The 27,462-nt window shown below is 36.8% G+C and overlaps 1 long non-coding RNA gene across 1 annotated transcript; it reads right to left on the minus strand.

Moving 5' to 3' along the window:
- Positions 1-25,898: 25,898 nt before the first annotated feature.
- Positions 25,899-26,567, minus strand: LOC123684387. The gene is made up of 2 exons (XR_006748139.1): positions 26,392-26,567; positions 25,899-26,319 (listed from the first exon to the last, which is right to left on the minus strand). It is a non-coding gene; the product is annotated as an uncharacterized LOC123684387 (long non-coding RNA).
- Positions 26,568-27,462: the final 895 nt, after the last annotated feature.

The raw sequence follows: 27,462 nt of genomic DNA on the forward strand, positions 1-27,462 counted from the left end.
AATATCGTATTAGTCATTCATGGCGTTAAAGTAAGTATTTTTCGAGATATTTCAAGTTAAACTTGAAGTTTCACGATTATTTTGAAGTTGATGTGTATTCGGTGTTTTGGATCTTTAGACCCGCAAATTGAACTTCAATCAAAACAATGGTGGAGCTACATGGTAAACTTGAAACATTTTGAAAAATGGCGACTTTACCGCTATGAATGAAGAATAAAATACGTAGAAAGCTTTGGAGAATCTGAACGTTATGGTAAAATTGCAATTCCGTCGATAGCTTAGAATTTGGGGTGTTTCAACTAGGTGCTTCCCCCTGTCGTAAGCCTCTGGTGGTAACCAGTTCAGTTTATTTCATGCACTGAGTAATAAATATATATATAGAGGGAGTATACGCAATTTTTACATGTTCCCAACATGGTTAGATTACGTTGTCGGATTGTGATTTATTTCCAAATCTACAATTTAACTATATCGTTATGAATGTATGTTATATTAAATGTTATATATTTATTTGAGTGATTCCCGATTGAATATGCAAATTTGAACATTTGGAATCCGATATTTTTCCTAATTGTCGAATTTATAATGAGCGGAATATTCATTATTTTCTGTATCTACCTGCTGAAATCCAAGGCTTTTGACTCTCCTATTGTCATCACTTGTTTCAAGTCATTTGACGCGCTTTAAGTTCGTTTTCTGAATTTCTGATATATTTAGGTATTTATTTCAATACATTTTGAGTTAATATGAAACGTTGATTCACTATAGGACTTAAGAAGTGCTTTCTTTGTGGAGAAACTCGCGAATTGAGTGAAATATCTTATCAGTGATATGTTTTCATTTCCGCGCGCTTCATGTTGAATTTGATAGTTCATGTTGGGGACAAAATTTGCTTAATGAAATTGACATATGCTCCCTCTATCTATGTTTATTACTCTGAGATAGTACCCAAAATAACTGGACTAGATACTAAAAAATAAGTAAGATCACAATTTTCAAATTGAATTACAGAAATAAATTGACAGATATCACTGTTCACTTCCAAGGTTTTCTCAGCAAAGCATGTCTAATTGTTGTACCGTGTTAGAATTTCGTGTTTCACATCGATAATTTCCTGACTTAATATTTTCATGAAATGATTTCTCAATATTAAATCGTTAGGTCGTTTTTTCGTCACAGAAAAAATACTGTATTATACACGGGAAAAATATTAGATTTCAGCTCTCGGTTTTTGTTGACACAAGGTCGAGCTCAAATCTAATACTTTTTTCCCTTTTATAATAAATCACTATTTTGCTGGTTACTTAAGGAGTGAAGTATTATAATGAAATAACATAGCTTTCCTCAATGAAATGAAAAAAAAGGAAATTGTTTCCCACTCCCCAAACGACATTGAATTTTCCCAATTCTCGGGAAAATTCCCCAGACCCGGCAACACCGACTGCAACAAAGCCGGCCAGAAGAATACTCTCGTCCAACCTCCCGATCTTTTCCACTCCACTTCGAACGTCACAAACTATTTATTCACCGGAACGGTCATTACTCATGCTGATTTCACCTGGCAACAATGAATATCTCGTTTCCATTTTCCGGGTAGGCCCTGATGAAGCGCGTTCCCCAGGGACCGGCGTTATTTCCCGCCGGAATAACCGGAAGTGGAATTAACGATGTTTCGGATAAATCGTTCAAGTTCGGCCTGCCGTGATAGGGCCTTTATTTGGCCTCGATAAGCTCATCAACTTGCTCATTAGCCGATCAAAGTGGAAATTCTATTGTGCCCCCCGTGAGCGGGGAGAGGTGAAAAGTCGATCCAGTCTGGGCCGGTTACGTGACAGAATAGGCTAGGTGGCAGTATTGAAGAATCCGAGAATTGATGGTCTTGTAGAGAAAGACATAATATTGTTACGTTTTTTGGTAAATTAAATCGATACTTATTACTAACACTAATTTATTTCAGATAAACAACTATTACATTGATTTATTTCCACAACTACATTAATTTATTTCCACAACTTATATCTACTTGCGTTTATGGCACTGACTGCCGTTTTCATCGACACTGCTCTCCTCTGCGGCTTCCATTGGTTATATACCGCTGGCATTTCTCTCTAGAAGGGACTTGATCTATCTATCGAGTTCTCGGTGCGTCCGGTACCTTCTAGAAAGATGCAGTGGCATAGGGCTTGCTAGTTCGTTACAATATGTTAGAATGATCCTAAGAAAATGACTCGGTTTCAATTCAAATATTGCGATCAATAAGATTTTCAATAATATAAAAGTATGGAATACAGCAATATAATTATAATATGAGGTGTAGTGAAAAGAAGGCCTTAATTACCATAGTTAGAAAGATCTGAGGTCAAATATGCACCGATTTTTTCTATAACTTGTTGCCATTTTGAAGGTAATATCATTATGCCTCTCTCATAAAAGCTCTCGTCTCTATTGGCAAAATATTGAGACAGTCGATATTCACAAGCCTATGTTGAAGCGAATTTTTCACCAGTAAAATTTTTCGCCATGGACAGGAACAGATGGTAATCACTTGGTGTCAGGTCCAGACTATAAGGTGGATGCATAAGAACCTCCCTACCAAGCTTCTGGAGCTTCTGGCGAGTTACCACGATGTGTGTGGCCTGGCATTGTACTGATGAAACACAATTTCTCCCCTATTGGCCAAAGCTGACTGCTTCTAGGCAATTGCTTCCTTCAGAAGGTCCAATTGTTGACAGTACAGTTCCGAGTTAACAGTTGTGCCGTAGGGGAGCACCTCATAGTAGACAATTCCCTGCCAATCCCACCAAACACATAGCAAAACCTTTCTGGCTGAGCTTGGCCACCGTTTCAGCCGACTCACCGCGTTTTCACCACGACCGTTTTCGCTTGACGTTGTCGTAAGGGATCCACTTCTCATCACCAGTCTCCAACCGCTTCAAAAAATGGGTCGATTTTGTTGCGCTTCAACAGCAATTCGCAGATGGAAATTCGGTCCACGAGGTTTTTTTGTGTTAACTCGTGGGTACCCATACATCTAGGTTCTTTTTGAGACCAGTCTTATGCAAATGTTTCCAAACGTTTTTTGTGCAATATTTAGCACTTGGGCAATCGGAACAATTCTTACATGACGGTCGGACTAGACAATGTCCATGATTCTATCGAAATTTTCGATAATTGGTCTTCCAGTGAGTGGTAGTATGACTTAAAACTTGAGTCTTTGGCCGAAATCAGTTTTTTGGAACTCTTAGTCGACGTATTCTTATACCTCATCTAGCTTATTGGGAACTACTATGAATAATAAACCTAATTTGGTTCGATGTACCATCAATGGGCATTTCTGATAGTTTCTAGAACAAAAATAAGAAGACTCGGTGTCAACGGCTTTTGAATGCTCCCTTAATGCGCTCGTCGGTATTTCATCTAGATAAGGAGTTTTGATGATACCATACTCCTGAAATTGGTCATCAACTTTTGAGTGATTATCTTACATTGTCCGATCTGCTTTTACAGAAATATAAGGTTTCAATTTTCTCCGGTTCAGGTGGCGTGATCTACATGTCTTATAGGGTGAGTTGGCCAATCGGCTGATGGATCACATACTGCCGACACTACCCTATTGAACGCCGATTATTTGCTTCTAAGCGTTCCGTGACTAAAGCCCAAGTTTCGAACTGAATCTCACATCGATCAGGCCATCGAAGAGCCTACTCCCAAACTGGATTGATTTATTGAATGTGCAGCTAGATGCATTCATCGCGATAAGTGCCTATAGCAGCGGACCCTCGTCCTTTCTGGTCCATTTGTGTCAACATGAAGACATTTCGCCGAGATTCGGTAATCGATTCCCAACGACCCTAACGTCTTTTGTTTCTATCCGGAACCGACTCTATTAGCCCTCCTCGGAGCTGACCCTTGCCCAGATTTATGTTTCTACATGACCTCAAGGGCAACACTGCTTGGTTCATTACGTCAACACTCAATGACTGCACATTTCAGAGAACTTTCACGATTTCAAGGTTTCAATTACGTACCATTTAGGCTATCATAATGATTTACAGATGCCAAGACAGTTTGATTGTGGTTCCATTCAGATGGTGCTACGCGATGCAGGGTTTTTCAAGTGATTTGAATTCAAGGATTCATACCAAACATTCTGCTATAACCGAAACATTCAAGGTTGAAATTAGAGGCTTCGTCAATGACATTTCTCTAAAATAATACGCGTGGGTCATGCCAAACCATGAAGGCTGTTTACCAGAGGTCCAAGAATAAGACTACTGCTACTTTGGAGACAACTTCAACAATTCACTGAAGTCCCATACCTAACCAGTGAAAACATTTCTTGAAATTTCGACTTTATTTGTCAACATACTCAACTTCGAGAGTGACACATGCACTACATGGATTCTCGAGCCGGTTGATGTAAGGGAGAACATATGGCTCCACTATTTCTTGAAGGTAACGCAGCGCTGTCATGTAACCTCGAATAAAGACTAAAGGTGACTTAATTGAATGTGCAATAGCACCCCATACCATAACGCCTACTGTCCGGTGTACATGACGCTCAACATCAAACTGAGGTTCACGTCTTTCTCCCCTCTCGCCTAACCCTTCTTCGGCCATCATGTGCACCCAAAGAGAATCGAGATTCATCCGAAAAGACGACCTGATGTCATTCCACATTCCAATGTTGACGTTCTCTGCACCACTGTAATCGTTGCCGGTGATGCCCAACCGTCAGAGGTAACACAAGATGGGGTCGATAATGCTGCAGTCCAAAAGACCTTATCTGGTGGTGAACCATTCAGAAAGATACAGGATGGCCTTGTTCTCCTAACCACTCATCAATCAAAGTTAGAGTTGTCGGTCTGTTAGGTCAATCGGTTTCTAATGGCCATAAGTCTTAGACGTCGATCTTGAACATCATTTGTGCCCCTTCGACGTCCGGTGCCTACTCTTCTTCGATTTTGGGCATTTTCAAACCACGCTTGACAACATCTCATAACAGTAGTTGGATTTCTGTTCGTACGGTTAGCGATTTCTCGAAATGACAACCCCGCCGCCCGTAGACCAATAATTCGACCTCTTTCAAATTTACTTGGCTGGCGATAAATTACGCGTACACGTGCTCTAAGCATTTTAACAACAACTAAACATCGACTTTGGATCTCCTCGAACAGCTGATTTGTTGTAAAATTTAAAAAACTTGCTAGAAACGACTACAATATTTAAGTAACAAAAGTTGTTCACATGAAAAAACCTTCACGATTTTTTACGCCAAATTCAATCATTTACTCCTTGCTATACTATCTATGTTATCTTCTTCTTCTTCTTCAGCCCTCTTTCATCCATTGTCGGACATAGGCCTCTTCCAGTTTTTTCCATGCTTCTCTGTCTTTTGCTGTTCTCATCCATTGCTTGCCGGCTACAGCGACTATATCTATGTTTTACCAAAAAAAAATTGAAATTTAAACAGCTCCTTCTGGGTGTTGTCAGTTAGTATATAACTGTCAGTAACTACTAGTTACTGTCACAAGCTAGAAGAAGAAAAAGAACAATGAAACCCCGCAAAACCTACGAATTTGCGACAGCCTGTATATGGGAGAGACCGAAATGCGCCAAACTCTCCCCACATCTCAGAATCACAAACTATGCCCGATATAATATCACGCATCGTAAAATTTTATTCGCAATAATCTCACCCTTATGGCTTCTCTATTCCATTTCTCCAGAAATAATACACCCAATCTTTCTCTTCCTCGCTATTCACGTCAACAACATACGATATGAGGCTGTCGAATAGACGTGTCTACATTACACCCGTAAACATCTAATATTAACCTGCCATCACCCTTCTACTTTTACGTTTCACTTAATTGAAAACTTTCGAAACCACTCAACTACCTACATAGGGTTGCCAATTTTGCTCGTAACAGGATGCAACCCAGCCTTATGTAATTTGCATGTAACGTGAACGTGGATTATAATAAGTTGCTAAGTTCTCAGTGTATGTTTGATGGATTCGGTACTCGCTTGATGGAAATTCATTTTATGATGAAGCCATGGCGAAACGGATTTCATTCAGGTTTTCACAGTCAGATCAAGTGAGCTTGGAGATGAAAGTTGTCGTCATTTTAAGATTATAACTTTTGAACGGAGAGACCTAGCAACTTGAAATTTTCAGGGTAGGTTCTTGTTGGGGATTCGTCAAGTCAAGTAGCTTGATATTTTAACTAAATACACACATCGTCTGAAGAGTTGCGAAAGTGGTTAAAACATACTTGGAAACGTTGAAATGACTCGTGTTAAACGCAACAAGAATTGGCAGGATCATTGGGAGTGACGCAACTAGCCATTTCAAAACGCCTGAAAGTTTTGGGAATGATTCAAAAACAAGGAAATTGGGTGCCGTACGAGTTGAAGCCGAGAGATGTTGAACGGCGTTTGTTTGCTTGTGAACAGCTGCTTGCAAGGCAAAGACGGAAGGGATTTATGCATCTTATTGTGACAGGAGACGAAAAATTGTTTCATCACGATAATCCCAAGCGCAGAAAATCATGGGGATATCTCGGCCATGCTTCCTCGTTGACGGCCAAACCGAATGTTCACGGTTTCAAAGTCATGCTCAGTATTTGGTGGGACCAACTCATCGTAGTGTACTATGGGTTGTTAAAACCGACTGAAACAATCACTGGCGATCGTTATCGAACGAAATTAATGAGTTTGAGCCGAGCATTGAAAGACAAACGGCTGCAATACAACAAGAGACATGATGAAGTGATTTCACAGCATGACAATGCTAAACCCCATGTTGCGAAAGTGGTCAGGACATACTTGAAACCGTTGAAATGGGAAATCCTACCCCACCCTCCATATTCTCCAGATGTTGTTCCCTCGGACTATTACTTGTTTCGATCAATGGCACACGGCCTGGCTGACCAGCACTTCTGGTTTTATGAAGAAGTAAAACATTTGATGGATTAGTGGATCGCTTCAAAAGATCAGTTTTTTCAACGTGGGATTCATACGCTGCCCGGAAGATGGGAGAAAGTAGTGGCCAGCGATGGACAATACTGTGAATTATAAATGTATAACCATTTTCTTACAATAAAGCCTCGTATTTCGGAAAAAAAAACAGCGGAAGCAATGTTGTACACCTATTTGAAAATAAATGAATTATATATATTTGAATAACTGACAGTTGAATTCTTTTGAACTTATTTTTTCGATGTCTTATATTATGTTCTCACAAATTCCAACAGAATTTGTTTAATACTTAAATATCGAAAGAATCATTCAATTTTCTTTCAGATAGACTTTCGTAATTTAGCATCAACAATTGTTATTTTGTGAATTATTGAACAAACATAATTTTGGCGGCGAATTCCGAATCCTGAAAATTTCCAGGTCTTTTCCTTGGAAAGTTATAGTGTGGATCCAGGACAAATTTGTAACATTTTTCAACTTCAGTTTTAGGTCACATCCTTTATGTGTACGTTAAAACTCCAGTAGCGTGATCATGTGCAAGGTTGTTGGCACTGAAAAAGAGGCGCACCCTTCTAAAGGATCTGTCCGATGTTTTATATGATGTTATTTCAGAGGGGTGTCAGGTGGGAGCGGCGTTATGGGGGGTAGTTAGAGCTTGTTACCAACACTGAATCATAACAAGGAAGGGCACTAACGAGATGAGAATGTAGACGACTTATTTTGTGGCAAACAATACCAAAAACTTTAGATCGACCGTGGAGCGCCATCTAAGTAGAGTCGATCGATACCTCAACAGTTTTCTATTCTCAAAATTTAAAATTTCATAATTCTCAGAATATTGAGGATTTTATCACACAGGATGTTCCTAATTAATTGAAAGAAAAATTAGAGATTTTTTTGGTTCCATCCAACGCTTTGTTTTCGAGATACAAGGTTTTTCTTGTATGTACAATAGGCTTAGAATAAAGACTTCGCTTCCGCCGTTTTACTGCGAAATTCGAGGCTTTATTGTAAGAAAGTGGTTATACATTTAGGATCCAAAGTATTGTCCATCGCTGGCCATTACTTTCTTCCATCTTTCGGGCAGTGTACGAATCCCTTGTTGAAAAAACTGGTCATCTTTTGAAGCGATGCACGAATCGATCCAATTTTTTAGTTTTTCATAAGACTGGAAGTGCTGGTCAGCCAGACCGTGTGCCATTGATCGTCCGAGGAAGCAACGTCTGGAGAATACAGCGGGTGGGGTAGGACTTCCCATTTCAACGTTTTCAAGTATGTCTTCACCACTTTCGCAACATGGGGTCGAGCATTGTCATGTTGTAAAATCACTCTATCATGTCTCTTGTTGTATTGCGGCCGTTTGTCTTTCAATGCTCGGCTCAAACGCATTAATTGCGTTCGATAACGATCGCCTGTGATTGTTTCAGTCGGTTTTAACATCTCATAATACACTACGCCGAGCTGGTCGCATCAAATACTGAGCATGACCTTGAAACCGTGAATATTCAGTTTGGACGTGAATGAGGAAGCATGGCCGGGATATCTCCATGATTTTCTGTCTTTGGTATTATCGTGATGAACCCATTTTTCGTCTCCAGACACAATGAGATGCAGAAATCCCTTCCGCCTTGCAAGCAGCTGTTCACAAGCAAACAGACGCCGTTCAACATCTCTCGGCTTCAACACGTATGCATCCAATTCCCTTGTTTATGAATCATTCCTATAAATTTCAGGCTTTTTGAAATGGCTTGTTGCGTCACTCCCAATGATCCTGCAAATTCTTGTTGCGTTTGACACGAGTCTTGATCAAGCAATGCCTTCCATTCTGCATCTTCAAAAACCTTGTCTTTTCCACCGCCATGCTGGTCTTCCATAAATCACCGTTCTTGAAGCGTTGAAACAACTCTCGGCACGTTCTTTCACTAATAATGGCCTCACCATAGGTATTGAAGAGCATTCGATGAGCCTCAGCCGCAGATTCCTTCATATTAAAGCTGAAAATTAAAACCTCGCGCAAGTGACGAGATTTTGGCTCGTAAGCTGACATGTTTAATCAAGAATAACTTTAGGATACAGACACAAATCGACTAATATTTCGATGGCGTCATTTTCACAAATACCTAAGCTTATTGTATAACATCTACGATCTATTTATTTCGACTACCACTTACCGAAAGAGCCATATATTTCAAAACGGATGAAGCAAAGTAGTACACCTAATAATTTTTTTTTGTATTTCTTGTATAACCGGAAGTGCAGAAGCTTTGGGGATATTTTTTCCGAATTTTCAATTCCCAAATATGATTCATTCTTTAGAAACGTTCAACATGAAGTCAAACTTAAAACACCATGTAAAAAGTAATAATCCATTAAGATGTCGAAATTAATATTCCCAAACGATCAAATGGTTTCAACGTTCCATCACGTCTCTTCGCCAGAAAAAATAAATCGAATCGAGTTAATAAACGAGAAAGACATAAAGAACGAGAAACCTCATTGAACATAATCTAATGAAAAGTTTCCCCACAATAAAGATCATCGAAAAGTTTTCCACTCTTCTCTCGCATATTCTGGCCTCAGCCGAATGATTAATCGTCCAGGAATCGGAAGCGCATTCAGTCCGACTGGAGAAAAAAGGGCACGATCCAGATATAAATGGAAAACGTCCGCAGCTCAGAAAGTGAACCCTAAACTACCAGGCCGTAATAAATTCAGGAGGAGAACGCTAGTAGTATAAAGGGAATGTGGGACGTTTGCGAATGACTCCTTGTTTTTATCTGGGAAGAAAAATTACGCAGATGAGGATTGTGATTTATCGGACCGGAAGGGTTGGGCAGATCACCGGAAGGAATAGTGAGACTTGGGAATGGCTTTCCATTTTTCGACTTGGTTTTCTCGTGAAGAGAAACAAGAAACAACCCTGTCAAACTATAGGGTGCGGCAGAAAGGTTGGACGAGTTTGAAATGGACAGTAATGGGTGTTTTTTTCAAGAGCTGGAGAACTTTAAATAATATAGACGTGAAGAAATCTGCGGCTGAAGCTCATCGAATGCTCTCAATTATTTATGGTGAGGCCGCTATTAGTGTTAGAACGTGCCGAGAGTGGTTTCAATGCTTCAAGAACGGTGATTTTGACGTCCAAGACCAGCATGGCGGTAGAATAGAAAAGGTTTTCGAAGAAACAGAATTGGAGGCATTACTTGATCAAGACTTGTGTTAAACACAACAAGAATTGACAGGATCATTGGGAGTGACGCAACAAGCCATTTCAAAACGCCTGAAAGTCATGGGCATAATTCAAAAAAGAGGAAATTGGGTGCCGTACGAGTTGAAGCCGAGTGATTAGAACAGCGTTTGTTTGTTTATGAACAGCTGCTTGCAAGGCAAAGGCGGAAGGGTTTTCTGCATCGCATTGTGACTAGAGGCAAAAATGGGTTCATTACAATAACCACAAGCGCAGAAAATCATCGGGATATCCCAGTCATGCTTCCACGTCGACGGCCAAACCAAATATTCCAAGGTCATGCTCAGTATTTGGTGAGATCAGCTTTGCGTAGTGTATTATGAGTTGTTAAAACCGACTGAAACAATCACAGGAGATCGTTATCGAACGCAATTAATGCGTTTGAGCGGAGAATTGAGAGACAAACGTCCGCAGCTCAGAAAGTGAACCTAAACTACCAGGCAGTAATAAATTCAGCAGGAGAACGCTAGTAGCATAAAGGGAATGTGGGACGTTTGCGAATGACTCCATGTTTTTATCTGGGAAGAAAAATTACGCAGATGAGGATTTTGATTTATCGGACCGGAAGGGTTGGGCAGATCACCGGAAGGAATTGTGAGACTACAGGAATGGCTTTCCATTTTTCTGCTTGGTTTTCTCGTGAAGAGAAACAAGAAACAACCGTATTCTATTCCTGTCTATACTATAACAGGCCAATTGGAAAGTCCCCGAAATTCGATTTTATTATTCAACATAGTTGCCTTCGAGAGCGGTACAGCGATTATAGCGATCTTCCAAAGTTTCGATACCATTTTTGTAGTACGATTTGTCTTTCGCTTCAAAATAGGCCTCAGTTTCGGCGATTACTTCTTCATTGGCGCTAAATTTCTATACAGCGAGCATTCTTTTGAGGTCTGAGAAGAGGAAAAAGTTGCTGAGGGCCAGATCTGGCGAATACGGTGGATGCAGAAGCAATTCGAAGCCCAATCCATGCAATTTTGCCATTGTTTTCATTGATTTGTGACACGGCGCATTGTCTTGATGAAACAGCACCTTTTTTGTCTACAAATGGGGCTATTTTTCAAAGGATTTAATCTTTTAAACTATCCAATAACGCTATATAATAATCGCTGTTGATGGTCTGGTCCTTTTGGAGGTAATCAATGAATATTATACCTTGCGCATCCCAGAATACTGATGCCATAACCTTGCCAGCTGACTGTTGTGTTTTCCTCGCTTCGGTTTCGGTTCATCGTGTGCAGTCCATTCAGCTGACTGTCAATTGGACTCCGGAGTTTCATCCGTTGTCACATATCGACACAAAAGTTCAGGCACTTAAACACTGCTCAGAATCATTAACACGTTGTTGCTTTTGATCGATTGTGAGCTAACGCAGCACCCATTTTACCCACAGCTTTCTCATGTACAAATTATTTACTTCAACTGTATTTTTTCCCTTCAAAAAGAAATTTTATCAGCACAAGAAATTCTTTTTTTTTCTCTTTTTTTTCAATAACAAAAGTAGCTAGACTCACAACGCAATATCTCACAAACTAATGGTAGGACTGCTGTCAAATTTTGTCACGTATCGTTTGAAGGTTGGTATTAACTAAAAATCATCGTCGGCTAAGAGTGTAAATCTGCTAAGTCCATTTTGAAAAATTTCACAGGAGACCAAAAAAACCGTACAGTACAGTGTTATAATAATAATAATAAGAGAGTTTATTCATGAAAATACATTCAATAAACTCTATTGAATGTATTTTCATGAATAAACTCTCTTATTATTATTATTATAACACTGTACTGTACGGTTTATTTGGTCTCCTGTGAAATTGTTCAAAATGGACTTAGCAGATTTACACTCTTAGCCGACGAATTATGGATTTAATACTAGCACCGCCATTTGTGCATCAGACCAGGGACTTTTCAATTGGCCTAATATACGTAAGGTGCAGCAAAAAAATAAGACAGTTTTAAAATGGTATTAAATAATAATACAAGACAGAAATATTATTGAAATTGATGATTTATTTTATTGTTAGAATCAGGTAGATAATTTCCTGGTATTAAATTTTTAAATACATTCATCGGCAAAAAAACTCGGCCACTTAAAATTTATTACTACAATAAATGTAGTAACTTTGAAAGCGTATCCAAAACTCATTGATGAACACCAGAGAAATACTGTTGAAAAACGTACATAATCCATTCACCTCTAGCGTCTGTATACAACTCATCTTTTATTATAAAACCTTTTGTACACTCTATTTTTCCTGCAAATACATTTACATCCGATATATTTGAGAAGCGAAGTATTTCATTCGATATCGAATCGAGGAAATGATATTTCGTTGTAAAAATCAAACTTTTTTCATTACCAGGAAAATCACTTTTCCTTTAACAACGAATGCTGGAAAATCCCTATCGGGCGAGCTTTTGATGTCTATTCAGACAAAGAGGTTTTTTTGATCCCAATCCGATACGAGTGTCGAGATATTTGTTGTGTTTGAAAGCATTCGTTCAACTTTTTCAGGTTGCGTATCCATAACGAAATAGTCTTCACAATCAATACTAACCTGGCATCTCTGCTCTTCTGAAAATTTTCTATTTTTAGTTTTTGGGGTATCGCGTTTTCGTTTTCGTAAATTATTAAAACACTGATGGACGACAGGCGAGAACTTTATGTGGTACAGCACTTGAAAACATCCTTGAACTCTCGCCTCGTAACTTACCCCACTGAACTCTCCTTTTCCCAGTTTTATACCTCTGTTACAAACATAATATCATGTTGTACACCGTGAATTTCTTCTTCCTTTTCTTATTCTCTAAGTTGTATGCCTGCGCAATGGTATCATTGTACTTGCACATTAATTAGTGCAGAGTGAAGATATTCCCTATTGTATCATTTTGAGAACCTTATCAATGAGAAAGTTGTATACACAAGTACCACGAAAGATCATTGTTACACTAATGCAGGTACATATATTGTATTATGATGACAATTTCGGCTAGACACAGACATTATGTCGCTTTTTGTCGCCACAAGTTCATACTCTGACACTGACGATTGATGAACTCTCATTTATACAAAATGTAATGCAATTTTTAAAGTATCGAAGATAAGCTGAGCTTCGCAATGCTCAAGAAGTGGAAATTTTTCATTAGGAATAATGAAGCGAAGGGATGAAATGTGTTTTTATCTCCCAGCCCACTCTCTTCCGGTTTATCGATTAGATATCAACACGATCTGCGGCTTCCTCTACTCTTACCGAGGTATGTAATTTATTACGACACTTCTGAAGCGTCATCTGTGGGTCCATAAATCTTAAATAACCCCTGGTGACGCTTGGAGATAAGTCATTGCTTTCGTTCAATCTGTGAATTTCCTCAGACAGGTTGAACAGGAGGATTTCCGAGGAAGAGTTGATATGACAAAATATAAATTGCCGAGCTTGGAAAAAATACCTCGAGTAAGAACTCATCAAAAGAATCTGAAATTGTTCGATATGTGACTGAAAAATAACAAACTTGTACGTAATAAAAAAAATTTATTTTCGATTATTATTCCTATTGCGTTGATGGCATTTTTGTTGATACATTAACCAGATAGTTAATTAATATCGTATGATATTACACACCTGGAAATCGTACTTCTTTTTCTTTTTTGAATTTTCATTATTCATTACCAGTGCAGGTGTTAGCCAATTATATATTATTATAAAGAAAATAATAATATTTATCTACTCCTATTGAATTATATATTCATTATTCAACTGCTTTTGAGCAATTAATAGAATTTATTAACAAACAGCGTGAGTTATAATAACTCACTACTATAACTCACTATAATAAACATGAAAAGATGGATCTGTGCTTCTATACTTCTGTGCTTCCATTCGATTGGCCGAAAAGGAACATTCCATTATTGTTATTGAGGGGAGGAATGTCACTTTGATAATTTTGACGTTTATAGGTAACTTTTGGAGTTTGACAATAAAATTCTTTCTCTATTCTTGTATTTTAGTATTTATTGTAATAGTCGTAGATAAAGTATAGTATTTAACTTGCGGTAATGGTCATAACTCACTTGATGAATAACAGCACTCGCCTACCGCTCGTTGAATAATATACTATTATCCACGTCAAGACTGAGTATCAATAAACACCCCCCCCCCCCCCCCCCAACAAAAAACATCACCTGCCTCGATGATAATTCGCCATTTTTGATTTCTCTAACGATTTTACTAATCGTTTCCTTTCTAAAGTAGTTTTCACTGGCTTTCTTTTTCTTTCGGACATTTTTACCTACAATAAATTCCTGGATTTCTTCGATGCCGATGAACAATTCGTAAGTAATATATCAGATTCTCACATTCACAATCGATCACATACGATCGATGAAAGATTACCTATCACACCACAAGATACAAAGGGTGGAAAGGCACGCAAAGCTTCGAAAACTAAATAGAATTAAAAACATAGTATATTCCGCTGAAAACATTTAGCATTGATCAGTAACTAGTTTCGAATTCAGAACCGTAGGAATTTTACATATGTTGAATGTGTAAACAACTTCCACGTAATTCGAAGTCTTGTTTTTTGTCTTTGTGAAATACATTCCATCCCTCACTCAATTAGGGTGATAGGCAATGCTGCTTATATTGGTTGGGTTGCCATGTGTTATTTATCGAACAGGAGGCTTAGTAAAGACGGTTTGGAGGTTTTATTGCAGGGATTGATGATAAACGCAGCAAAGCGGACCAAACACATGTTATTTTTAAGAATCAAGACTAAATTTTTTCGGAAATATGAAAGGGCGGCCACAAACTGGGCTAAATTGCCGCCCATCGAAAAGAGGCGCCTGAAACAGTCGCTTCACCCCGCCGGCCCTGCATTCAACTGCAGTCTACCTACTATTATAACGCTCTCCTCGGTTTGCATTCCAAACCTTCCGATGATGAATCACTGAAATTCCTCATTGAAAACAAAAGTGCCAACCGTAAAGTAACAATTGCGTGACGGTATCAGTGATAGCATTTAGTGTTGGAGAAGTACGCCAAGTTCCTTGATAATTCACACCAATTACTCAGGGTGAAATAGGCCAACTACACGGCATTAAGTGATTAACAGTTCGAGAATGGTCGATAGCATTGTTGGCTCTGCACATAATCGATTTGTCGTAATTGAATTGAAATAAAATTGGATCTCCTCATTTGGAAAGTCTTGTTGGAACCTTTCGATTTCCTGCTTATTGGGATTATCTCTTCTCCAGTTTGCCGTTACCTTGTATTTTGAGGAAGTTGTTGATGTCTTCATCCCTCTTCGTCCGAACTGGAACAAATTTAATTACTGTTTATAAAACAACAGATCACGAATTCTGGAAGCGAAAATCAGATGTTTTTGACAGTGTTGCTTGGCATCGAATTGATGTTTTTTGAGATCAGTATTCATTAGTAAGCTTATTTTCGTTTGACTTGCTATGTTGAGCAGTAAACATGTAGGATTTGAAAAGAATAGAAGGATATAGCTTTTGAAAATTTACTGCGAGGTATGTCAATAATAGGTCGCTCAAAAAGGTCCGGGCCTGGTGCATATATTGTACTTAAATCTCGTTAGTATTAGGTGTACAACTTTGCTTCTGTCGTTATGCAATAAATGGCTGTAGCGGTAAGTGATAAAAAGATCGTAGATGTCATAAAATAAGCTAAGGTATTTGTGTCTGTATCATAAAGTTATTCTCGATTAAACATGTCAAATTACGAGCCAAATTCTCGTCATTTGCGGGAGATTTTGGTTTCCTGCTTTAATATGAAGAAATCCGCGGTTGAGGCTCAGTGAGTGCTCTCAAATACCTATGGTGAGGCCTTTATTAGTGGAAGAGTGTGCCGGGAGTGGTTTCAACGCTTCAAGAGGGGTGATTTTGATGTCCAACATCAGCATGGCGGTGGAAGAGGGAAGGTTTTCGAAGATGCAGAAGTGGATGCATTACTTGATCCAGACTCGTGTCAAACGCAACAAAAATTGGCAAGATCATTGGGAGTGACGCAAAAAGCCATTTCAAAACGTCTGAAAGTATGTTGAAAGGCGTTTGTTTGCTTATGAACAGCTGCTTGCAAGGCAAAGACGGAAGGGTTTTATGCATTGCATTGTGACCGGAGGCAAAAAATGGGTCCATTACGGTAATCCCAAGCACAAAAAATCATGGAGATATCCCCTCGATGGCCAAACCGAATATTCATAGTTCTAAGGTCATGCTTAGTATTTGGACGGACCAGCTCGGCGTAGTGTATTATGAGCTGTTAGATCCGACTAAAACAATCACAATCGAACGAAATTAATGCGTTTGAGCCGAGCATTCACAAATGTGAAGCTACATTTGTTGTTGTTTGAGAAATGCATAAAAAGGTGTTTCCTGTATTGATAAAACAGTGTTTTTTGATGGAACAATATACTGCGCAAGCAATCCAATTTCTTGATGAGTGTTATTTGGATTAAGCTCCATCCATAACCTGGAATGGCTGGAATGAAAAAGTTATTGAATCCTATTTTCAAAGTAAAATGTGTCTACTGAAAACGTAGTGAATATTACAATATCAACTTTGTACAGAAAAAACTATGCGAATTAGTGTTAAAAACTTTCTCATTTCAAATTGCGTACCCAGGATTTCTCTATCACATTGAACGTTAAAATTGATGCGGAAACTATCTTCACGAGGTTTTCTTACACCTAAAACTTAAAGTTTTTGGCCATTTTTCGTAGTAAATTTTTGAATATTAATTTTCATAACTCTGTATAACCCAGAATTGATTTTTTTTTCTATATAGAAGTAGCCAATATGTCTATCCAAAAAAACAATGTCTGTAACGGTGGATGTTCTCGTAAATGGTGCTCTTAGGTATAAAGTAATTTGAAAAAATTCATCACTATTTGAATTTGCCATTCCATTTTTGAATTCATATACAATATGATACATTGAAAAAAGTGTAACTTCAGTCTATATCTTTGTTTTCGAACATACATATATGAAATTAATTCTGAATTATGCTTCAGACTACCCTATACATATCATAAAAAAATTTCGAATCAGCTTCATTCACACCCTTAAAATGAGATCCTGGTACATATACAAATTTAAATGCGTAGGTTTTCCATGTTAGCTACATTTCTTTAATAATCACAAAAGCTGTACACCGTGTTACATGTAACATGAGATTTAAAGTGATATTATCTAGGTCACCACCGGAGTATGAGCTCAAACTGGGGAAAACAAAGCTCTCCAAGGATAACCCTGAGGTAGCAGAGCCTTTATTCAAGATAATGCATTAAATAGGAGGGAAAGGCTTAGATATAATCTTCTGTTAATAAGCATTGCTATACAGTGAATGAAGCATAGAATTAACTCCGGATGGACGAGCTTTACTAAATCAGACGGGATTGTACCAGACAAAATAGTGGATGAGAGACTGAAAGGAGAATTTAGAGGATGTTAATCAAAATGGGAATCTATTTTATGCCGACGGCCAAAGCAGGGATGTTATAAAGGATTTAACAGAAATACGATTGAAGTGTTTTTTATTTATTTTTAGGCTGTGATCAGCTTAAAATTTTACACGAAGTTTGAAATTGCTAATATGACAGGGGGCTAGTTGACAGGGCCACTTCTGGAAATAAAATTATCATCGAATTGATTTGAATATCAATTAATCGTTATGCAAGTTCTTGGAACTAAATTTCGTCGATGATTAGCTGACTAATTATTGGAAACTAAAAATCAGTCAGCAAGGTTTGATAGCGCAACTCCTTCATCATTACCAAATAAAAAAATAAGGATCGAAGATGACGCCAGCGTGTAAACTGCACCAAACAATCAATGATAACGGATGTAATTGATATTCGTTATTGGCAATTTTTCTTCTTGACGAAGCCATTGAACCAGAAATGAACTTCATCACTTTATACAATTTTTTGGTAACATGTTTTGTCCAGTTTCAAATCAGCCCGATCAGCGAAAATTCGACGTGAACGATGGTTATTTGGCTTTAATTCTTGCAAGAGCTGTATTTTATAAGTGCGTTAGCCAATATCCTCACGGAAAATTTTCCACGTATTCGATGGACAAAGGCCAACAAGTTGAGAACGGCGACGTATCGACATTTCGGCATCTTTTTCAACAATTCGCGCTAGAGCAGCAGTATTCTCTTCGGTACTCACATTTCTTTGTTTTGGTGATGGTTTTGAATCGGGAAGAGTAAAATTAATGCTAAAACGATCAATGACCGTACGAATTGTTTGCTCACTAGGCCGATTATGTTGACAGTAAAATAAACCAAGTACTTCTAGAACAGATTCATTTTTTCAAAGTTAATTTCCACAATTTGGAAGCGCTGAACGATTCATGATGAATTGCCAAACCCATAGAGTAATGAACATAGATAGAGGGAGTATACGCAATTTTTACATGTCCTCAACATGGTTAGATTACGTTGTCGGATTGTGATTTATTTTCAAATACACAGTTTAACTATACCGTTAACAATATACAGGGTGAGTCTTTGACTTGTACATATATTTTAACCGAAGATTCTTGAGGTTAAAAGAAACACGTTTTTCATTTACTATTTTTTCCGATTCGGCCCTGTTAAAAAGATATAGCCATTTTAAATTTTCATAATGAGCTAATTCACCCCTGGTAACCGGAACACTGAAGTTTTCGCAAGTATAAAATATACAATTTGAACCTTGGAAATAAGCTACTAGATTGGAAAAACCATCATAAACTCACTTTTAACATTCCATTTGTTGAACAAAGTAGTATTTATAATACAATAAATGAGTTATCCCAATTTCAATGACGATAAAGATTAAATATTTTTCTCTTGATTTTCTATTTCATTTTCGATAATCATAACGAATTGAGCTCGCTACCACCCATATTAGCTTAGCTCTGATACTCATAATTCATATCCATTCATTTATTATATCGCATTTATAACATATCGTTGTTTATTTTATTTCGTACAATTTAACCTCACATTCTCATTCATCTGTAAAAGTTCTAACACAGACTAGTAGTCTGTGGTTTTAAGTTTGAACGAGTGTTGCAAATTTAAACACAGCAGTTCGAATAATCTATGTTCTAACCTAAAATATTCATTTACAGATTTCACTGTTGTTATTATGATATTTGATATTATCTTAACATGAAATGAAAATAATAATATCGAAGATTTGAAGAATCCCAACAAAATATTGAAGTTCCATACATATTTTCGAGAAATTTAAAAACAATTTCCAAAATAATTGTGTGGATACAAAATAAATAAGTGTGCATTCTGATAGAAAGTAATTCCTTTATGAAATGAAGCAATTGATTTGTTCCAACTATCTCATAAAAATAAAAATAATGATCTGCTTCAATATTTTTGGAGCCATCAGTGTGAAAATATGGAAATGAAGTTTTATGGCTCTGCAATCAATGGAAAATGTTAGACTCCACTTGTAATCAAATTTGTTCTATAATATGTATCTACATTATAGCCAACTCTACTACTTGAATCTTCTTAATTTTGCCATTGAAAATAAATGAGAAGTATTCAATATAAATATCCACAGTTGAATATCCTGTTTCTTTCAACTCACTTATTTGTTTTCATATTAAAACAATTATGGCACTCTTGGAAGTAATTATGTCAATCATATGATCTAGGATGAATTTATGGAATAGCAAAAGAATAAAAGTATTTAATCTCAATCACATGAAAATTTGTCTAGTATGTACCTAGTCGTAGTGGTATGTTTCGATGTGAGTTTGATTGACCCTCGAAGAATACAGTATTGTTCGATAGCAGCAGTCTTTAGTGGGATATTGACTGTTGTCAGTATAATGGGACTATTTTGTGAAAACTTTTTTAAACATGGGCTTTATGGGAAATCTGGACTTTTCAAAATAGAATGTTGATTTTAATGAAGTATCTTCTTATTATAAGAGCTGTGTCAAAGCAAGTTTGTAATCAAATAGAAGAGTTGAGGTGAGCTTATTCAAATAACTTCATTTTCAAACTAAGTTGGCTAGTACTTCAATTCTAAAATCTGAGACATGACATCATAGTAAATATTCATTTCTGTGGTTTTTTTTTCCACAACAGAACAGAGTTGCATTTAGCCAAAGTACCCAATTTTTCGAATTTCACAGATAATTTTTTTTTTTTAAGATCAAGTTACTCGAAAACGGCGCTTTGTAGGAGGAAATATGAAGAATACTTTTATTTTCCAAATTAGCCAAATATTGTTCAATGAACATTCAAATTACTTTTAAGAGTTGGGTTCTTCGAACTTCTGGTATTTTTATGTGATGTAATGTTCATAATGAAGAAACTGTAAGATGTGTAGGGAATCTTGTGTTCGGAGAAGATGTATCACAACAAGGAAAAGCTATATTCCAAAAATCATTTCCTTCAATAAAACCATTTACGAGATATAGCTGAAAATCACATTTTTTTATCGATTTTCAACAGCCTGTATCTTTGTAACCGGGCCGAATCGGAAAAAACTATAAAGGAAAAAAGTGTTTCTTTTGACGTCAGGAATCTTCGGTTAAAATATATGTACAAGTCAAAGACTCACCCTGTATATTATATTGAATGAAATATATTTATTTGAGTGATTCCCGATAAAATATGCAAATTTGAATATTTGCAATCCGATATTATTCCTAATTGTCGAATTTATAGTATGCAGAATATTTATTATTTTCTGTATCTACCTGCTGAAATCCAAGGTTTGGCAACTTTGGCTCTCCTAGTGTCATCGGCTGTTTTACGTCTATTGGAGCCCTTGACGTTTGTTTTCTGAATTTCTGATATATTCAGGTATTTGTTTCAATATATTTTGAGTTAGTACGAAACGTTGATTCACTATGGGACATAAGACGTGCGTTCTTTGTGGAGAAACTCGCGAATCGAGTGAAATATCGTATCACTGATATGTTTTATTTCTGCTCTTTATGCCAAAGATAGTTCATGTTTGGGACAAAAATTGCTTACTGAAAATGACATATGCTCCCTCTATCTATGCTTTTCACTCTGAGACTGTTCCAAATGCTAGTTTTCATTCGCCTTCTTTCAACCTACATAGGAGAAAGCTGTTGTTTATTTGAAGCTGCTCTTTGCTTCGTTTGGTTGTCTTTATGGTTGAGTTATGCGGTGCTGATGAACTCCAAAAGAAGCGAAATCGCCGAAATCGTTCTATCATGATGACGACGCGTTTTCTGTGATTTACTCTCATTATTTCATTCCAAGAGATCTTTTAAAATCACTTTGAGCACGAATTCTTAAAATTATCTCAATTTCCCCAAAATGACAACGCTTTGGTTCAGACTAGACAATAAACCACTAAAAGTAACGATCGATTCCTTCTATTTTGGATATATAATCAAGAAACCCCAAGAAAGGTGGAGCCGTAGTGAGTAAATGATAGGCCGAACGAAAACCAATCTTCTCAGGAATAATCCATGGAGTGGAAGTTCGAGGTCAATCCAAGACCTCCAAGAAACTCCTCGATTAATTCCTGTAGCGTCGGCGGGATTGGTTCTAAGTATTCGGTATCCGTTTTCCAGGAAATCGACGAGAAATTCGGTCCGATTAGATTCGCGTTAGGAATTCACTCAGAACCGTCGGAACTCGATCTCTTGGCGAATGATTTGGTTCGGATGTTGTGCAGGTGCCGAAATATCTGCTTGATGGGAATTTGTGCCTTGGGAGATAATTAATAACGAATGGAATTTGACATTTTTTTTTAAATTCCTAGTAAGAAGCTTCGAAGTACTTAACAAAGAACAATATGTGAATTTGTTGTTTGCAATTTGAAGATTTTTGTTTATTTTTTATCGGGCTATATCCGATTGACGCGTCGAATACTCGACGCGTCAATTCTCTTTTTGAGCACAAAAGTTCACTTCGCGGTACAGAGTGAAAATAAGACGATTGTACCCTAGACTCTACTGGAAAACGGAAGAAATGATTTTATAGAAAATTTGTTTTCTTGGGTAGAAACCACTCGATCTGAAAAACCCTTAGGCCCAGTTTCACCAAATGCTTTAATCTTGACTTAGCTCTTAAGTGAGGCCTTAGATCACAATTAATGTAATGTAGCGTTTCACCACACTCCAAAGCGCCATTTAGGCCCAGTTTCACCAAACAGCACTTGATCCCAGATTGATTAAACTCCGCTTGTTACTAAAGCAGGCTTAACAGTGTTTTCTGTTTCACCATGCATCAACCCGTCCGAAGATGATCGCGATTAACCAAATCGCGATTAAATAGTCAAACCATTTGGCAACGTTGTGAACAAAAAGTTATATAGTGTTCTGTATCGTATAAGCAGTGATGACCACCATTGGCGCTAGGTGTCAGGTGTCATTCATTCATAACTCATAACATTTCAAATCATTTGTCATCTTGTAAACAAAAAACAAAGTTAATTTTTGCCGAAAATGTCGAGTGATGTGCTTCGAAATGTCGGAAACTTGCAGAAGTTAAAAAGAAACTATCCCATTTCACAAAACCACACAGTCTGGAAAAAAACTATATAAGTAATTTTATTAACTTATTTATTTTTATTAACAAGTTTAACTGCTTCTTAAATAATATTTCAATCAAACATATCAATAAATTATTCTTTGCAATAAATTTCATAAAACACAAAAACAAAGTTTACGTGTATTTTAAATGGGAAATATTGAGCCTATACATATAGTCATATTTTGATAAAATTGACCCAAAAATTAGAAATTTCCGGAAAAATAATTACATAGACAAGAGTTCCATACTGATAAATAATTATTAATCTCAACTTGAAAGGTTATAATCCTCCAAAAATGGCCGATTAGTGCTAAATCGCGATTGGTCGATTAAATGGCGCTTTGGAGTGTGGTGAAACGCTACATTACATTAATCGTGATCTAAGGCCTCACTTAAGAGCCAAGTCAAGATTAAAGCATTTGGTGAAACTGCGCCTTAGAGCTAGGGAAAAGGATGTTAATACTTACATAGGCGTATAATTTTGCTTCCGCCGTTTTTCCCCAAATTCGAGGCTTTATTGTAAAAAAACCGGTAGCATTTATGATTCAAAGTATTGTCCATCGCTGGCCACTACTTCCCCATCTTTCGGGCAGCGTACGGATCCTGCGTTGAAAAAACTGTTCATCTTTTGAAACGATCTACGAGTCGATCCAATTTTTTACTTCTTCATAAGACCGGAAGTGCTGATCAGCCAGGCCGTGTGCCATTGATCGAAATGAGTGATAGTCCGAAGGAGCAACGTCTGGAGAATACGGCAGATGGGGTAGGACTTTCCATTTCAACGTTTCCAAGTATGTCTTGACCACTTTCACAACATGGGGTCATAGTTATTAGTTATTCTTACCGCCTTTGCTTTGCAAGGAGCTGTTCACAAGCAAACAAACGCCGTTCAATTTCTCTCGGCTTTTACTCGTACTGCACCCAATTTCTTTGTTTCCGAATGATTCCCATGATTTTCAGACGTTTTGCAATGACTTGTTTCGTCACTCCCAATGATCCTGCCAATTCTTGTTGCGTTTGCCGCGAGTCTTGATCAAGTGAACCCTTCAATTCTGCATTTTCGAAAACCTTCTCTCTTCAATCGCCATGCTGGTATTTGACATCAAAATCACCGTTCTTGAAACGCTGAAACCAATCTCTGTCCGTTATTCCATTAAAAGCAGCCTAATCATAGGCATTTGAGTGCACTCGATGAGCTTCAGCCGCAGATTACTTCATATCGAAGCAGAAAATTAAAACCTCCTGCAAATGATGAGAATTTGGCTCGTAAGCTGACCTGTTTAATCGAGAATAACTTTATGATGCAGACACAAATCGACTAATTTTTCGATGGCGTTTTGTTCACTTATACCTAAGCTTATTGTATGACATCTACGATCTATATATTTATTACCGCTACAGCCATCTATAGCAAAACGGCGGAAGCAAAGTTGTACACCTAACCATAGTATAAGGAAAGGATAGTAAGCCAACCGCCGTTTGACGGCAAGGAGCTGGTCACTTGGAGTCGCTTCTGTATTTGGAACCAATGTTTTACGGGTTGCATATATCGAACACTATTGACTACCCAAAGTGGAGAAGTAACTCGATAATAGATGGCGCTGAATCATGAGCTATAGATGGCGCAGAAATAATACGAAAATTCATTCAGTGGCGTGGTTGAAAAGGGGTCGCATAACATTGCCAACAATTTTTATGTTATTATTAAGTTACCACTACATTTGAATATTCGAATATTCATTGAATATTTATTCTAATAATTGCGTTTTGCATTACGATAAAAGTTTGAATGATCACTTAACTCTCTATTCAGGAATAATTACAACAAATTGATAGATACAATTGAATTAAAATTATTCATATAATAGTAGAAAGTGGTTTCATCCGAAGAAATATGAATAGAATTGGGATATTATCAATGAAAAAAATATAAAAATTGGATATAAGATTCAAACATATGAATTTAGCAATAAAGAGTTCTAAAAATAATAATATAAGATTCCACATTCGAAATGTAATGCCGTCTTTTAAATCGTTGGTAAAGTTTTTTCATTTGAAACCTTGCTTTTCTGATCCCTATGCATTGTGATTTTTAGACATTTCTCTATTTCAGTGGTCAAAAATTTTTTTATTCTGAATTGAGAACCGACGAATCTTTCTATTCTTTTAAACCTGAGGTCTTGAAATGTACACACATCCTCCTCTAACTAAACTGAATCAGAAAAACAAAGTGTTTTGAATCATTCATAGAATTGAGGACGAAGTGTATTCTTGGAGGATTAAATGTTCTCAAAATCCGCTCTATCATTCTTTTTGTATCTGTATACCTGTAATGAATCTTATATAGGAACAAAATTGACACAAAAATATTCGAAAGGGTATCATAAATTACAAAGTTATATTGGACAATTTACCGGCTGGGATTTCCAAACTATCGGAAGAAATTCAATAAAGGGGATGAGTTTACATCCGTTTGTTCGTTCAACAGAATATTTTGGGTATTATACCTGTTTATTTCTAGGGATTCTAAGAGTGTTAGTCTTAAGAGTCCGTTCACGCGGCGCAAATTCAGGCGTTTTCTTAACTAATTCGGTCGTGATTTTCTCAGGAACGGTAAACGCTATCGAGATGATTCAAAACAATATTGGAAGGTCTTAATCCCTTGTATGTTCGTTAGGTAATAATTTCACTTTAAGTTGCAAATTAATTGTTTTATTGAAGTAGAAAGTACGATTTTCAATACCAATTTTGAATGATTTATTGTCGCTTCAGTTGACCTAAATTCGAAAATCTAATACAAATTGGTCATAGCCTATTTCTTCTTCTTTGCAATGATACCAATTAGAAATATATTACATCATAGTTACTCAAAATTCTCTGAGACGTTGTAAATCTGTTTCGAGTGCCAGAATTGTGAACTAAAAATCGTTGCTCCTCCCTGAGGGGCGTGGCTTGTAGCTATCAGGACCGTCTCTTAGGAAATATATTCTTGAAAACCTGAATTATTTGTTACGAACAAAAAAAAATATTTTGTCGCTTAAACCTGCAAGTTCCTATTCCAGCATTGATTATCTTTAAAGCCATATGTCTGATTTTCATGTTACTTTCTCGAATGAAAAAATGTATTCCTCATGGAAGGTTTCGGATTGGATGCAATAGTCAATTAATTATTTCGGACCGAAGGTTCGTAAGTTTGAGAAAAAGTAGATATCTGTTATTGAAAAAATCGATTCGGATGTAATGATGGCTGGCAAATTACCTTGTTTTTAACATATTTCATATAATACAAAATTTGGGTAGTTCAGAACCTATCTAAGATTCGGTATTGTGCTACTGCTTGAGAATAATACTTTAAAAGTTAACAAGAGGTGATTTCGTGTAAATTTATTAGAGTTATTTCAAGATTTCATTGTAACATCAGATAAACATCAGTTGTAAATAAAGGTTATTCGGTACTCTTTTGTGTACCGTATTATTTCATTGCTGGACAATTTGACAGTTTCTAGGTAGGTTCAGCATTGCATAGGTACCTGAAAGAAGGCATTTAGGAGTAAAAATTTAAAATGGTCTATTTTTGTACCTATTCGTATATTTCTACTTACTCATTGATTTTATGTAGAAATGAAGAATATACCCGACATTGAAATAACCATTTTCAAACTGAAATTCCTAGAATGGTATTCTCAATTTCGGGTTGAGGTATTACTAGAAGTTTTCATATCTATTTGTCCTGTGCAGTTCTCCTTATAATTTTGTTTATGTGTACTGAATTGAACCTTTTATGCAGGGAAATATCTTTGGATACATTCCGAATTGTTTGTATTCAGCAATTTCTCTAAAAGAACATTCTAGTCACTCCGTTATTTTTGAATAAAATTGATCTAATATGCGTTTGGTGAAGGAAATAAAAATAGGTTTTCAGTCGAAATTAGTTTTCGTACGCATTATGTGTAGAATTTCGAAATGGTATGAATGTCCCTTGTTTTTCATTTTCACTGTATAAAGAAAGAAAGACAATTTTTGACAATGATTTCAAAATAAAAGAGTACACAATGAAGTATGTAACAACAACAGTGCATACACGCTATGAAAATTGAAATTCATCTTCGACAGCCATAGAAGCTGAAGGATTTTGTTCCAGTTTACCTATGTACAAATTGATACAGCAAAATGATTGCCGATGGGGACAGTAGTTGTTACAAAAAAAAAATTCTTGATACTACTCTTGTTATAAGAAGCTCAATTTTTCTGTGTTCATCAACAGTTGAAACCATAGAAATATTGAGACTCTTAGATGGTACAAAACCTTATTATTTTATGGAAAAAAGTATTTGACCATTTTCCATTATTTATATTGATACGATACCATACGATGTTATATATTTTTGAAATCAGGAAAGATTGAGCTTTCAAAAAATAGCATAGAAATCTAGTGTTCCCATTTGAAAAAACATAACTTTGGGTCATAGCTTCATAATTAAAAACCCTTTTGAAAAGACGAGCAGGCCACTGGATTTTACGTAAAGAAGTGCCTCTATGTTGTTTTTATTTCAGAGCTCTATCATCAGTATTCGCGGAGATATCAATGGTTTCCGATATCGCCATTTTTCAAATTTTCGCCTATAACTCGAAAACAAAAAAAGTTAGCCAAAAATGAATACCTACTACTCTTG

This window comes from Harmonia axyridis, chromosome 7, assembly GCF_914767665.1.
Source record: "Harmonia axyridis chromosome 7, icHarAxyr1.1, whole genome shotgun sequence".
Classification (NCBI taxonomy): Eukaryota; Metazoa; Arthropoda; class Insecta; order Coleoptera; family Coccinellidae; genus Harmonia; species Harmonia axyridis.